Source organism: Canis lupus, unplaced genomic scaffold (assembly GCF_011100685.1).
Source record: "Canis lupus familiaris isolate Mischka breed German Shepherd unplaced genomic scaffold, alternate assembly UU_Cfam_GSD_1.0 chrUn_S2186H2386, whole genome shotgun sequence".
NCBI lineage: Eukaryota > Metazoa > Chordata > Mammalia > Carnivora > Canidae > Canis > Canis lupus.
The window spans coordinates 34,350-47,210 of NW_023331068.1; the positions used below are offsets into that span (position 1 = coordinate 34,350).

A 12,861-nucleotide genomic window follows, 5' to 3' on the forward strand; every position below is an offset into this window, starting at 1 on the left:
CTCCTTCAGCTCCTGAGCATCCCGCAGGGGGCGCCTGAACCCAGGCCCGGGGTCAGGGCGCACGTGCGCAGTAGGCCTCGTCCGCCAACAGTAACAGGAGCCCCTCTCTGCGCTCTGGAGGCCTGAGGAGGACGTGGGGCCGCGGTCCACGCTGACAGGAGCCCCCCGGCCTTCCTCAGTACCCGCGGGTAGGCTTCAGGACCATGTGGGGCTGCCTCCACGGTGACAGAGCCCCTGGCCTCCTCAGGACTCGCGGTGAGGCTTGCAGAGGATGTGGAGCCCCGTCCTCGCTGACAGGAGCCTGGTCTCCTCAGGACCCCGCTGGTTGAGACTTCAGGAAGATGTGGGGCCGCGTCCTCCCTGACAGGAGCCCCGGCCTCCTTAGGACCCACGGTGAGTTTTCGGGATGACGTGGGGCTGTGTCCACCGGGACAGGAACCCCAGCCTCCTCAGGACCTGCGGTGTGAGTCTTCGGGATGACGTTGGGCAGCGTCTACGCTGACAGGAGCCCCGGCCTTTCAGGACCCGGGGGGAGGCTTCTGGAGGATGTGACGCATTAATCCACAGTGACAGGACCCCCTCTCGCCCTCAGGACCCGCTGTCTATGACTCAGGAAGACATGGGGCCACGTCCGCCATGACAGGAGTCCGGCTTCCTCAGGACCGCTGGAGGACCCTGGAGGCGCTGTTCAGAGTCACATCCACCTCAGCAGGGCTACTCAGAACGACAAGGTAAGTGAATGGGGAGAATTGAGATAGGGTTAGGGTTTAGGGTGAGCAATAGGTGGTTAAGGTTAGCTTAGATGATATGGATTAGTGATCATGGTTATGCATACGAGTTACTGGTGAGGGTGAGGGATGGGGTAAGGGTCAAGAGGTAGGAGTTAAAGTAAGGTATTAGGGACTAGAAAATTGACTTAGGGTCTGGATTAGGGTAATGTTACTGATAGGTTATAGGGTTTAGGGTTAGGGAATAGAGGGAGGGAATACGGTTAGAGATAGAGTGGGGGATGGGGTTAGAGTTTAGGGTAAGGGGTGAAGGCAGGGTTAGGGTTATGGGTTAGGGTTTGGGCTAGGGGTTAGGGCTAGGTTTAGGGTACAGGTTAGGTGTTAGGGTACGGGTTAGGGATTAGGGTACAGGTTAGGGTTAGGGTTAGGGGTTAGGGTTAGGATACGGGTTAGGGTACGGGTTAGGGTACGGGTTAGTGGTTAGGGTTAGGGTTAGGGTTAGGGTTAGGGTACGGATTAGGGTTAGAGTTAGGGGTTAGGGTTAGGGTACGGGTTAGGGTATGGGTTAAGGAGGGTACGGGTTAGGATTAGGGTACGGGTTAGGATACGGGTTAGGATTATGGTTAGGATTAGGGTACGGGTTAGGGTTAGGTTACGGGTTAGGGTAAGGGTTAGGGTACGGGTATGGATTAGGGTTAGGGTTAGGGGTTAGGGTATGGGTTAGGGTACTGGTTAGGGTTAGGATACAGGTTAGGGTACGGATTAGGGTACGGGTTAGGGTTAGGGTATGGGTTAGGTTTAGGGTTAGGGTACAGGTTAGGGGTTAGGGTACGGGTTAGGGGTTAGGGTTAGGGTATGGGTTAGGGGTTAGGGTTAGGGTACGGGTTAGGGTACGGGTTAGGGTTAGGGTACGGGTTAGGGTTAGGGTACGGGTTAGGGGTTAGGGTACGGGTTAGGGTATGGGTTAGGGGTTCGGGTTAGGGTTTGGGTTAGGGTTAGGGGTTAGGGTTAGTGTTAGGGTTAGGGTTAGGGTGAGGGGTTTGGGTTAAGGTTAGGGGTTAGGGTTAGGTTTAGGGTTAGGGTTAGGGTTAAGTGTTAGGTTTAAGGGTTAGGGATAGGGTTAGGTTTAGGGATGGATTTGATTATTTTCCATTCGAATCGATTCGATTATTTTCTTTTTTTTAATTTATTTATGATAGTCACACACACAGAGAGAGAGAGAGAGAGAGAGAGAGAGGCAGAGGCACAGGCAGAGGGAGAAGCAGGCTCCATGCACCGGGAGCCTGACTTGGGATTCGATCCCGGGTCTCCAGGATCGCGCCCTGGGCCAAAGGCAGGCGCTAAACCGCTGCGCCACCCAGGGATCCCGATTCGATTATTTTCAATTCGATTATTTTCGATTTGATTCGATTCGATTTGATTATTTTCACCTCGATGCGATTCGATTATTTTTTATTCGATTCGGTTCGATTCGATTCGATTATGTTCGATACAATTCGATTCGATTCAATTATTTTTGATTTGGTGTGATTTTTTTCGATTCGATTCGATTTGATTCGATTATTTTCTATTCGATTCGATTGGATTCGGTTAGATTATTTTCGATTCGATTCGATCATTTTCGATTCGGTTATTTTCGATTAGATTCGATTGTTTTCAATTTGATTATTTTATATTTGATTCGATTATTTTCGATTCGATTTTATTATTTTCAGTTCTATTCAATTCGATTACATTTGATTCTTTACGATTCGATTCGATTCTTTTCAAATCGATTCTGTTCTTTCAATTCGATTATTTTCGATTCGATTATTTTCGATTCGATTCAATTATTTTTGATTCAAATCGATTCTATTTTCAATTCGATATGATGCAAATCTATTATATTTGATTCTATTCGATTCAATTATTTTCGATTCGATTCGATTCAATTATTTTCGATTCGAATCTATTTGTTTCGTTTCGATTATTTTCGATTCGATTTCAATATTTTTGATTAGATTAGATTATTTTTGGTTCGAATCGATTTGCTTATTTTCGATTCCATTATTTTTTATTTGATTCGATTAATTTCGATTCGATTCGATTCGATAATTTGGGTTTGATTCGATTTGATTATTTTCGTTTCAATGCAATTCGATTATTTTTGATTCAATTCGGTTTGATTCGATTCGATTATTTTTGATACAATTCGATTCGATTCGATTATTTTTGATTTGGTTTGCTTATTTTCGATTTGATTCGATTCGATTTGATTATTTTCGATTGGATTCGATTGGATTAGATTCGATTATTTTCGATTCGATTTGATCATTTTCAATTCGATTCGATACTTTGGGTTTGATTCGATTTGATTATTTTCTCTTCGATACGATTAGATTATTTTTGATTCAATTCGGCTTGATTCGATTCGATTATTTTTGATACAATTCCATTCGATTCGATTATTTTTGATTTGGTTCGCTTATTTTCTATTTGATTCGATTCGATTTGATTATTTTCGATTCGATTCGATTGGATTAGATTCGATTATTTTCGATTCAATTCGATCATTTTCGATTCAATTCGATTATTTTGGATTTGAATCGATTTGATTATTTTCGATTCGATTTTTCGATTCGATTTGATTATTTTTGATTCGATTCGATTATTTTCAATTCAATTCATTCGATTATTTTCTATTCGATTCGATGCGAATTGATTATTTTCATTTCAATTCGATTCAGTTCGATTATTTTCTATTCGATTTGATCGATTATTTTTGATTCGATTTAATTCGATTATTTTCAATACGATTCGTTTTGATTCGATTAAATTATTTTCGATTCGATTCGATTTTTTTTCGATTTGATTTGATTCGATTCAATTATTTTTGATTCGATTCGATTCAATTCGATTATTTTTGAGTCGATTCGATTCGATTCGATTATTTTCGATTCGAATAGATGATTTTCGATTAGATTTGTTTCTTTTCGATTCGATTATTTTCAATTCAAATAGATTCGATTCTTTTCGATTTGATTCTTTTTGATTTGATTCGATTATTTTGATTAGATCGAGTCTTTTCGATTCGATTCGATTATTTTCGATTAGAATATTTTCTATTCTATTCTATTCGATTCAATTCTATTCCATTATTTTCTATTCAATTCGTTTTGACTCTTTTTGATTCGATTATATCCCATTCGATCGTTTATTTTCGATTCAATTCGAGTCGATTCGATTATTTTCGTTTTGATTCGATTCGATCAATTATTTTCGTTTCAATTCGATTCGATTCGATTATTTTTGATTCGATTCGATTGGATTATATTTGATTAGATTTGATTCGATTCGATTATTTTCAATTCAATTCGATTCGATTTGATGCAAATCGATTATTTTCGATTTGATTAGTTTCGATTCTATTCGATTAGATTATTTTCGACTCGATTTGCGATTCGATTATTTTCGATTCGATTCGATTCGATAATTTTCGATTCTATTCCATTCGATTCATATATTTTCGATTCGATTCAATTCGATTCTATTATTTTTTATTCAAATCGAATCGTTTCTTTTCGATTCCATTATTTTCGATTCGATTCAATTATTTTCGATTTGATTCGATAATTCTGGATTTGATTCGATTTGATTATTTTCGATTTGAGTCGATTATTTTCGATTCGATTCGATTCATTTAAATTATTTTCTATTCGATTCGATTCGACTTGATTCTATTAGATTATTTTAAATTCGATTTGATTCGATTACTTTCGATTCGATTCATGTATTTTCGATTCGGTTAGATTCGATTCGATTATTTTCAATTCGATCGATTATTTTTGATTCCATTCGATTCGTTTCAATTCAATTCGTTTCGATTCGATTCGATTATTTTTAATTCGATTCCATTCGATGATTTTCGATTCGATTCGATTCGTTTCAATTATTTTCGATTAGATTCGATTTGATTCGATTATTTTCATTTCGATTCAATTCGATTATTTTCGATTCAATTTGATTCGATCCGATTCAATTATTTTCTATTCGATTTGATTCTTTTCGATTCAATTCGATCCTTTTCTATTTGAATCGATTCGCTTCTTTTCGATTCCATTAATTTCGATTCCATTCGTTTATTTCGATTCGATTCTATTCGATTCGTTTCGATTCTATTCGATTCCATTTGATTATTTTCGATTCCATTCTATTCAATTCGATTCGATTATTTTCGATTCAATTCGATTTGAATCTTTTCGATTCGATTCGATTCCATTCGATTCAATTAGATTCGATTAGATTCGATTATTTTCGATTCGATTCGATTCGATTTGATTTGATTCAATTCAATTATTTTCGAATCAATTCGATTCATTTCAATTATTTTGGATTCGATTTGATTCAATTCGATTTGATTATTTTCGATTCAATTCGATTCGATTATTTTCGATCGATTTGATTAGATTATTTTCGTTTCTATTTGATAATTTTAAATTCGATTCAGTTCAATTTGATTCAATTCGATTATTTTCGATTCGATTCGTTTTGATTCGATCTTTTCGATTCGATTCGATTCTTTTCGATTCGATTCGATTCGATTCGTTTCCATTATTTCGATTCGATTCGATGTGAATCGATTATTTTTGAATTGAATCATTTCAATTCGATTCCATTCGATTCGAATATTTTCGATTCGATTTGAGTCGAATAATTATGATTCGATTTGATTATTTTCGATTCGATTCGATTCGATTATTTTTGATTCGATTGGATTGGATTGGATTCGATTATTTTCGATTTGATTCGTTTATTTTCGATTCGATTCGATTCTTTTCGATTTGTTTTGATTATTTTCCATTCAAATCGATTCGATTCTTTTCAATTCGATTATTTTAGATTCGATTCGATTATTTTCGATTCGATTCAATATTTTCGATTCAATTCGATTATTTTCGATTTGATTCGATTCGATGTGAATCGATTACTTTTTATTTGATTCGATTCGATTTATTTTTGCTTCAATTTGTTTCAATTCGATTATTTTCGATTCGATTCGATTTATTTCAATTCGTTTAGATTCGATTCGATTAATTTCAATCCGATTAATTTTGATTCGATTAAATTAGATTATTTTCAATTCGATTCATTTCGATTCGATTCAATTCGATTATTTTCAATTCAATTCGTTTCGATTCAATTATTTTTGTTTTGATTCGTTTCGATTTAATTCGATTATTTTCTATTCGATTCGAGTCGATTCGATTATTTTCAATTTGATTCATTTCGATTCGATTATTTTTGATTCAATTCGTTTCGATTCGATTCAATTATTATCGATTAGATTCGTTTCAATTCGATTATATTTGATTCAATTCGATTCAATTATTTTCGATTTGATTCTTTTTGATCCGATTATTTTCTATTTGATTCGTTTCAATTCTATTCGATTCAACTCGTTTCGATTCAGTTCGATTCATTTAATTTCGATTCGATTTGATTTGAATATTTGAGGTTGATTCGTTCCAATTCGATTCGATTCGATTATTTTCAATTCCATTCGTTTCTATTTGATTCAATTAGATTATTTTCTATTCGATTCGATTATTTTCTATTCTATTCGTTTTGATTCGATTCGATTAGATTATTTTCGATTCAATTCAATTCGATTCCTTTCGATTCGATTCTTTTCGATTCGATTCTTTTCAATACGTCGATTCGATTCTTTTCTATTTGATTCTTTTCGATTCGATTCAATTCTTTTCAATTCAATTCTTTTAGATTCGATTTGATTCTTTTTGATTCGATTCGATTCTTTCGATTCAATTCTTTTCGATTTGATTCTTTTCGATTCGATTCGATTCTTATCGATTGGATTCTTTTCGATTCGATTCGATTCGATTTTTTCAACTCAATTCGATTTTTTCGATTCGATTCAATTCTTTTCGATTCGATTCGATTCTTTTCTCTTCAATTCAATTCGATTCGATTCTTTTCGATTCGATTCGTTTTTTTCGATCGATTCGATTCTTTTCGATCAACCCCTTGATTCGATTCGATTCTTTTCTATTTGATTCGATTCGATTCTTTTTGATTCGATTTGTTTCGATTCTTTTCGATTCGATTTGATTTGATTCTTTTCGGTGAGATTCGATTCCATTCGGTTGGATTCAATTCAAATCGATTTGATTCTTTTCGATCTAGAAGATTCGATTATTTTTGTTTCTATTCGATTGGATTCTTTTCGATTCTCTTCATTTCTTTTCGATTCGATTATATTCGATTCTTTGTGATTCGACTTGATTCTATTCATTTCAATTCTTTTTTTTTTAATTTTTATTTATTTATGATAGTCACACAGAGAGAGAGAGATAGGCAGAGACACAGGCAGAGGGAGAAGCAGGCTCCATGCACTGGGAGCCCAACGTGGGATTCGATCCCAGGTCTCCAGGATCGCGCCCTGTGCCAAAGGCAGGCGCTAAACCGCTGCGCCACCCAGGGATCCCCATTTCAATTCTTTTTGATTGGATTCTTTTCAATTCGATCCTTTCGATTCGATTCGTTTCGTTTGGATTATTTCTGATTCGATTTGATTCGAATCTTTTCGATTCGATTAGATTCTTTTCTATTTGATTCGATTCGATTCTTTTCGATTCGATTCGATTCTTATTGATTCATTTCTTTTCGATTCAATTGGATTCAATTTTTTCAATTCGATTCGATTCTTTTCGATTCGATTCTACTTGATTCAATTCGATTCTTTTCGATTCGATTCTTTTCTATTCCATTCGATTCTTTTCGATACGTTTCAATTCTTTTCGATTCAATTTGATTCAATTTGATACGATTCTTTTTGATTCGATTCGATTCTTTTCAATTCGATTCGATTCTTTTCAATTTGAATTGATTCAATTATTTTCTATTCAATTCGTTTTGATTCTATTATTTTCGATTCAATTCAATTCGAATCGATTGGATTATTTCGATTCTCGTCGTTTTGAATCAATTCGAATCGATTATTTTCTATTTGATTCGATTCGATTATTTTCTATTCGATTCATTTCGATTCGATTATTTTCGATTCTTTTCATTTCGATTCGATTCGATTCTTTTTGTTTCGATTCGAATCGATTTTTTTCTATTCAAGTCGTTTCGATTTGATTCTATTCGATTATTTTCGATTCGATTCGATTCGAATCGATTCGATTATTTCGATTCTCTTTGTTAAGAATCGATTCGAATCGATTCTTTTCTATTTGATTCGTTTCGATTATTTTTTTAAAAACATTTTATTTATTTATTCATGAGAGACACAGAATGAGAGAGAGAGAGAGAGGCAGAGACACAGGCAGAGGGAGAAACAGGCTCCAAGGAGGGAGCCTGACAGGAGACTCGATCCTGGGTCTCCAGGATCAGGACATGGGCTGAAAGCGGCGCTAAACCGCTGAGCCACCCGGGCTGCCCAATTCGATTATTTTCTATTCGATTCGTTTCGATTTGATTATTTGAAATTCGATTCGTTTCGATTCGATTCGATTATTTTAGATTCGATTCGATTCGAATCGATTATTTTCGATTTGATTCATTTCCATTCGATTCGATTAGATTATTTTCTTTTTTTTTTTAGTTTTTTAATTTTTTTTTAATTTATTTTTTTATTGGTGTTCAATTTACTAACATAGAGAATAACACCCAGTGCCCGTCACCCATTCACTCCCACCCCCCGCCCTCCTCCCCTTCCAACACCCCTAGTTCGTTTCCCAGAGTTAGCAGTCTTTACGTTCTGTCTCCCTTTCTGATATTTCCCACACATTTCTTCTCCCTTCCCTTATTTTCCCTTTCACTATTATTTATATTCCCCAAATGAATGAGAACATATAATGTTTGTCCTTCTCCGACTGACTTACTTCACTCAGCATAATACCCTCCAGTTCCATCCACGTTGAAGAAATGGTGGGTATTTGTCATTTCTAATGGCTGAGTAATATTCCATTGTATACATAAACCACATCTTCTTTATCCATTCATCTTTCGTTGGACACTGAGGCTCCTTCCACAGTTTGGCTATCGTGGCCATTGCTGCTATAAACATCGGGGTGCAGGTGTCCCGGCGTTTCATTGCATTTGTATCTTTGGGGTAAATACCAACAGTGCAATTGCTGGGTCGTAGGGCAGGTATATTTTTAACTGTTTGAGGAACCTCCACACAGTTTTCCAGAGTGGCTGCACCAGTTCACAGTCCCACCAACAGTGTAAGAGGGTTCCCTTTTCTCCGCATCCTCTCCAACATTTGTTGTTTCCTGCCTTGTTAATTTTCCCCATTCTCACTGGTGTGAGGTGGTATCTCATTGTAGTTTTCATTTGTATTTCCCTGATGGCAAGTGATGCAGAGCATTTTCTCATATGCATGTTGGCCATGTCTATGTCTTCCTCTGTGAGATTTCTGTTCATGTCTTTTGCCCATTTCATGATTGGATTGTTTGTTTCTTTGGTGTTGAGTTTAATAAGTTCTTTATAGATCTTGGAAACTAGCCCTTTATCTGATATGTCATTTGCAAATATCTTCTCCCATTCTGTAGGTTGTCTTTGAGTTTTGTTGACTGTATCCTTTGCTGTGCAAAAGCTTCTTATCTTGATGAAGTCCCAATAGTTCATTTTTGCTTTTGTTTCTTTTGCCTTCGTGGATGTATCTTGCAAGAAGTTACTATGGCCGAGTTCAAAAAGGGTGTTGCCTGTGTTCTTCTCTAGGATTTTGATGGAATCTTGTCTCACATTTAGATCTTTCATCCATTTTGAGTTTATCTTTGTGTATGGTGAAAGAGAGTGGTCTAGTTTCATTCTTCTGCATGTGGATGTCCAATTTTCCCAGCACCATTTATTGAAGAGACTGTCTTTCTTCCAATGGATAGTCTTTCCTCCTTTATCGAATATTAGTTGACCATAAAGTTCAGGGTCCACTTCTGGATTCTCTACTCTGTTCCACTGATCTATGTGTCTGTTTTTGTGCCAGTACCACACTGTCTTGATGACCACAGCTTTGTAGTACAACCTGAAATCTGGCATTGTGATGCCCCCAGATATGGTTTTCTTTTTTAAAATTCCCCTGGCTATTCGGGGTCTTTTCTGATTCCACACAAATCTTAAAATAATTTGTTCTAACTCTCTGAAGAAAGTCCATGGTATTTTGATAGGGATTGCATTAAACGTGTATATTGCCCTGGGTAACATTGACATTTTCACAATATTAATTCTGCCAATCCATGAGCATGGAATATTTTTCCATCTCTTTGTGTCTTCCTCAATTTCTTTCAGAAGTGTTCTATAGTTTTGAGGGTATAGATCCTTTATATCTTTGGTGAGGTTTATTCCTAGGTATCTTATGCTTTTGGGTACAATTGTAAATGGGATTGACTCCTTAATTTCTCTTTCTTCAGTCTCATTGTTAGTGTATAGAAATGCCACTGACTTCTGGGCATTGATTTTGTATCCTGCCACGCTACCGAATTGCTGTATGAGTTCCAGCAATCTTGGGGTGGAGACTTTTGGGTTTTCTACGTAGAGTATCATGTCATCGGCGAAGAGGGAGAGTTTGACTTCTTCTTTGCCAATTTGAATGCCTTTAATGTCTTTTTGTTGTCTGATTGCTGAGGCTAGGACTTCCAGTACTATGTTGAACAGCAGTGGTGAGAGTGGACATCCCTGTCTTGTTCCTGATCTTAGGGGAAAGGCTCCTAGTGCTTCCCCATTGAGAATGATATTTGCTGTGGGCTTTTCATAGATGGCTTTTAAGATGTCGAGGAATGTTCCCTCTATCCCTACACTCTGAAGAGTTTTGATCAGGAATAGATGCTGTATTTTGTCAAATGCTTTCTCTGCATCCAATGAGAGGATCATATGGTTCTTGGTTTTTCTCTTGCTGATATGATGAATCACATTGATTGTTTTACGGGTGTTGAACCAGCCTTGTGTCCCAGGGATAAATCCTACTTGGTCATGGTGAATAATTTTCTTAATATACTGTGGGATCCTATTGGCCAGTATCTTGTTGAGAATTTTTGCATCCATGTTCATCAGGGATATTGGTCTGTAATTCTCCTTTTTGGCGGGGTCTTTGTCTGGCTTTGGAATTAAGGTGATGCTGGCTTCATAGAACGAATTTGGAAGTACTCCATCTCTTTCTATCTTTCCAAACAGCTTTAGGAGAATAGGTATGGTTTCTTCTTTAAACGTTTGATAAAATTCCCCTGGGAAGCCATCTGGCCCTGGACTCTTGTGTCTTGGGAGGTTTTTGATGACTGCTTCAATTTCCTCCCTGGTTATTGGCCTGTTCAGGTTTTCTATTTCTTCCTGTTCCAGTTTTGGTAGTTTGTGGCTTTCCAGGAATGCGTCCATTTCTTCTAGATTGCCTAATTTATTGGCGTATAGCTGTTCATAATATGTTTTTAAAATCGTTTGTATTTCCTTGGTTTGGTAGTGATCTCTCCTTTCTCATTCATGATTTTATTAATTTGAGTCTTCTCTCTCTTCTTTTTAATAAGGCTGGCTAATGGTTTATCTATCTTATTAATTCTTTCAAAGAACCAACTCCTGGTTCTGTTGATCTGTTCCACAGTTCTTCTGGTCTCGATTTCGTTGAGTTCTGCTCGAATCTTTATTAACTCCCTTCTTCTCTTGGGTGTAGGATCTATTTGCTGTTTTTTCTCTAGCTCCTTTAGGTGTAAGGTTAGCTTTTGTATTTGAGTTCTTTCCAGTTTTTGAATGGATGCTTGTATTGCGATGTATTTCCCCCTTAGGACTGCTTTTGCTGCATCCCAAAGATTTTGAACGGTTGTATCTTCATTCTCATTAGTTTCCATGAATCTTTTTAATTCTTCCTTAATTTCCTGGTTGACCCTTTTATCTTTTAGCAGGATGGTCCTTAACCTCCATGTGTTTGAGGTCCTTCCAAACTTCTTGTTGTGATTTAGTTCTAATTTCAAGGCATTATGGTCTGAGAATATGCAGGGGACCATCCCAATCTTTTGGTATCGGTTCAGACCCGATTTGTGACCCAATATGTGGTCTATTCTGGAGAAAGTTCCATGTGCGCTTGAGAAGAATGTGTATTCAGTTGAGTTTGGATGTAAAGTTCTGTAGATATCTGTGAAATCCATCTGGTCCAGTGTATCATTTAAAGCTCTCATTTCTTTGGAGATGTTTTGCTTAGAAGACCTATCGAGTATAGAAAGAGCTAGATGGAAGTCACCAAGTATAAGTGTATTATTATCTAAGTATTTCTTCACTTTGGTTAATAATTGATTTATATATTTGGCAGCTCCCACATTCGGAGCATATATATTGAGGATTGTTAAGTCCTCTTGTTGAATAGACCCTTTAAGTATGATATAGTGTCCCTCTTCATCTCTCACTACAGTCTTTGGGGTAAATTTTAGTTTATCTGATATAAGGATGGCTACCCCTGCTTTCTTTTGAGGACCATTCGAATGGTAAATGGTTCTCCAACCTTTTATTTTCAGGCTGTAGGTGTCCTTCTGTCTAAAATGAGTCTCTTGTAGACAGCAAATAGATGGGTCCTGCTTTTTTATCCAGTCTGAAACCCTGCGCCTTTTGATGGGGTCATTAAGCCCGTTCACATTCAGAGTTACTATTGAGACATATGAGTTTAGTGTCATCATGATATCTATTCAGTCTTTGTTTTTGTGGACTGTTCCACTGAACTTCTTCTTAAAGGGGAATTTTAAGAGTCCCCCTTAAAATTTCTTGCAGAGCTGGTTTGGAGGTCACATATTCTTTTAGTTGCTGCCTGTCTTGGAAGCTCTTTATCTCTCCTTCCATTTTGAATGAGAGCCTTGCTGGATAAAGTATTCTTGGTTGCATGTTCTTCTCCTTTAGGACCCTGAATATATCCTGCCAGCCCTTTCTGGCCTGCCAGGTCTCTGTGGAGAGGTCTGCTGTTACCCTAATACTCCTCCCCATAAAAGTCAGGGATTTCTTGTCTCTTGCTGCTTTAAGGATCTTCTCCTTATCTTTGGAATTTGCAAGCTTCACAATTAAATGTCGAGGTGTTGAACGGTTTTTATTGATTTTAGGGGGGGGATCTCTCTATTTCCTGGATCTGAATGCCTGTTTCCCTTCCCAGATTAGGAAAGTTTTC

General features: G+C 37.2%; 1 pseudogene; it reads left to right on the plus strand.

The window, feature by feature from the left end:
- The first annotated feature begins 406 nt into the window (after positions 1-406).
- Positions 407-12,861, plus strand: part of LOC119878986 — a 31,476-nt pseudogene continuing 19,021 nt past the window's right edge.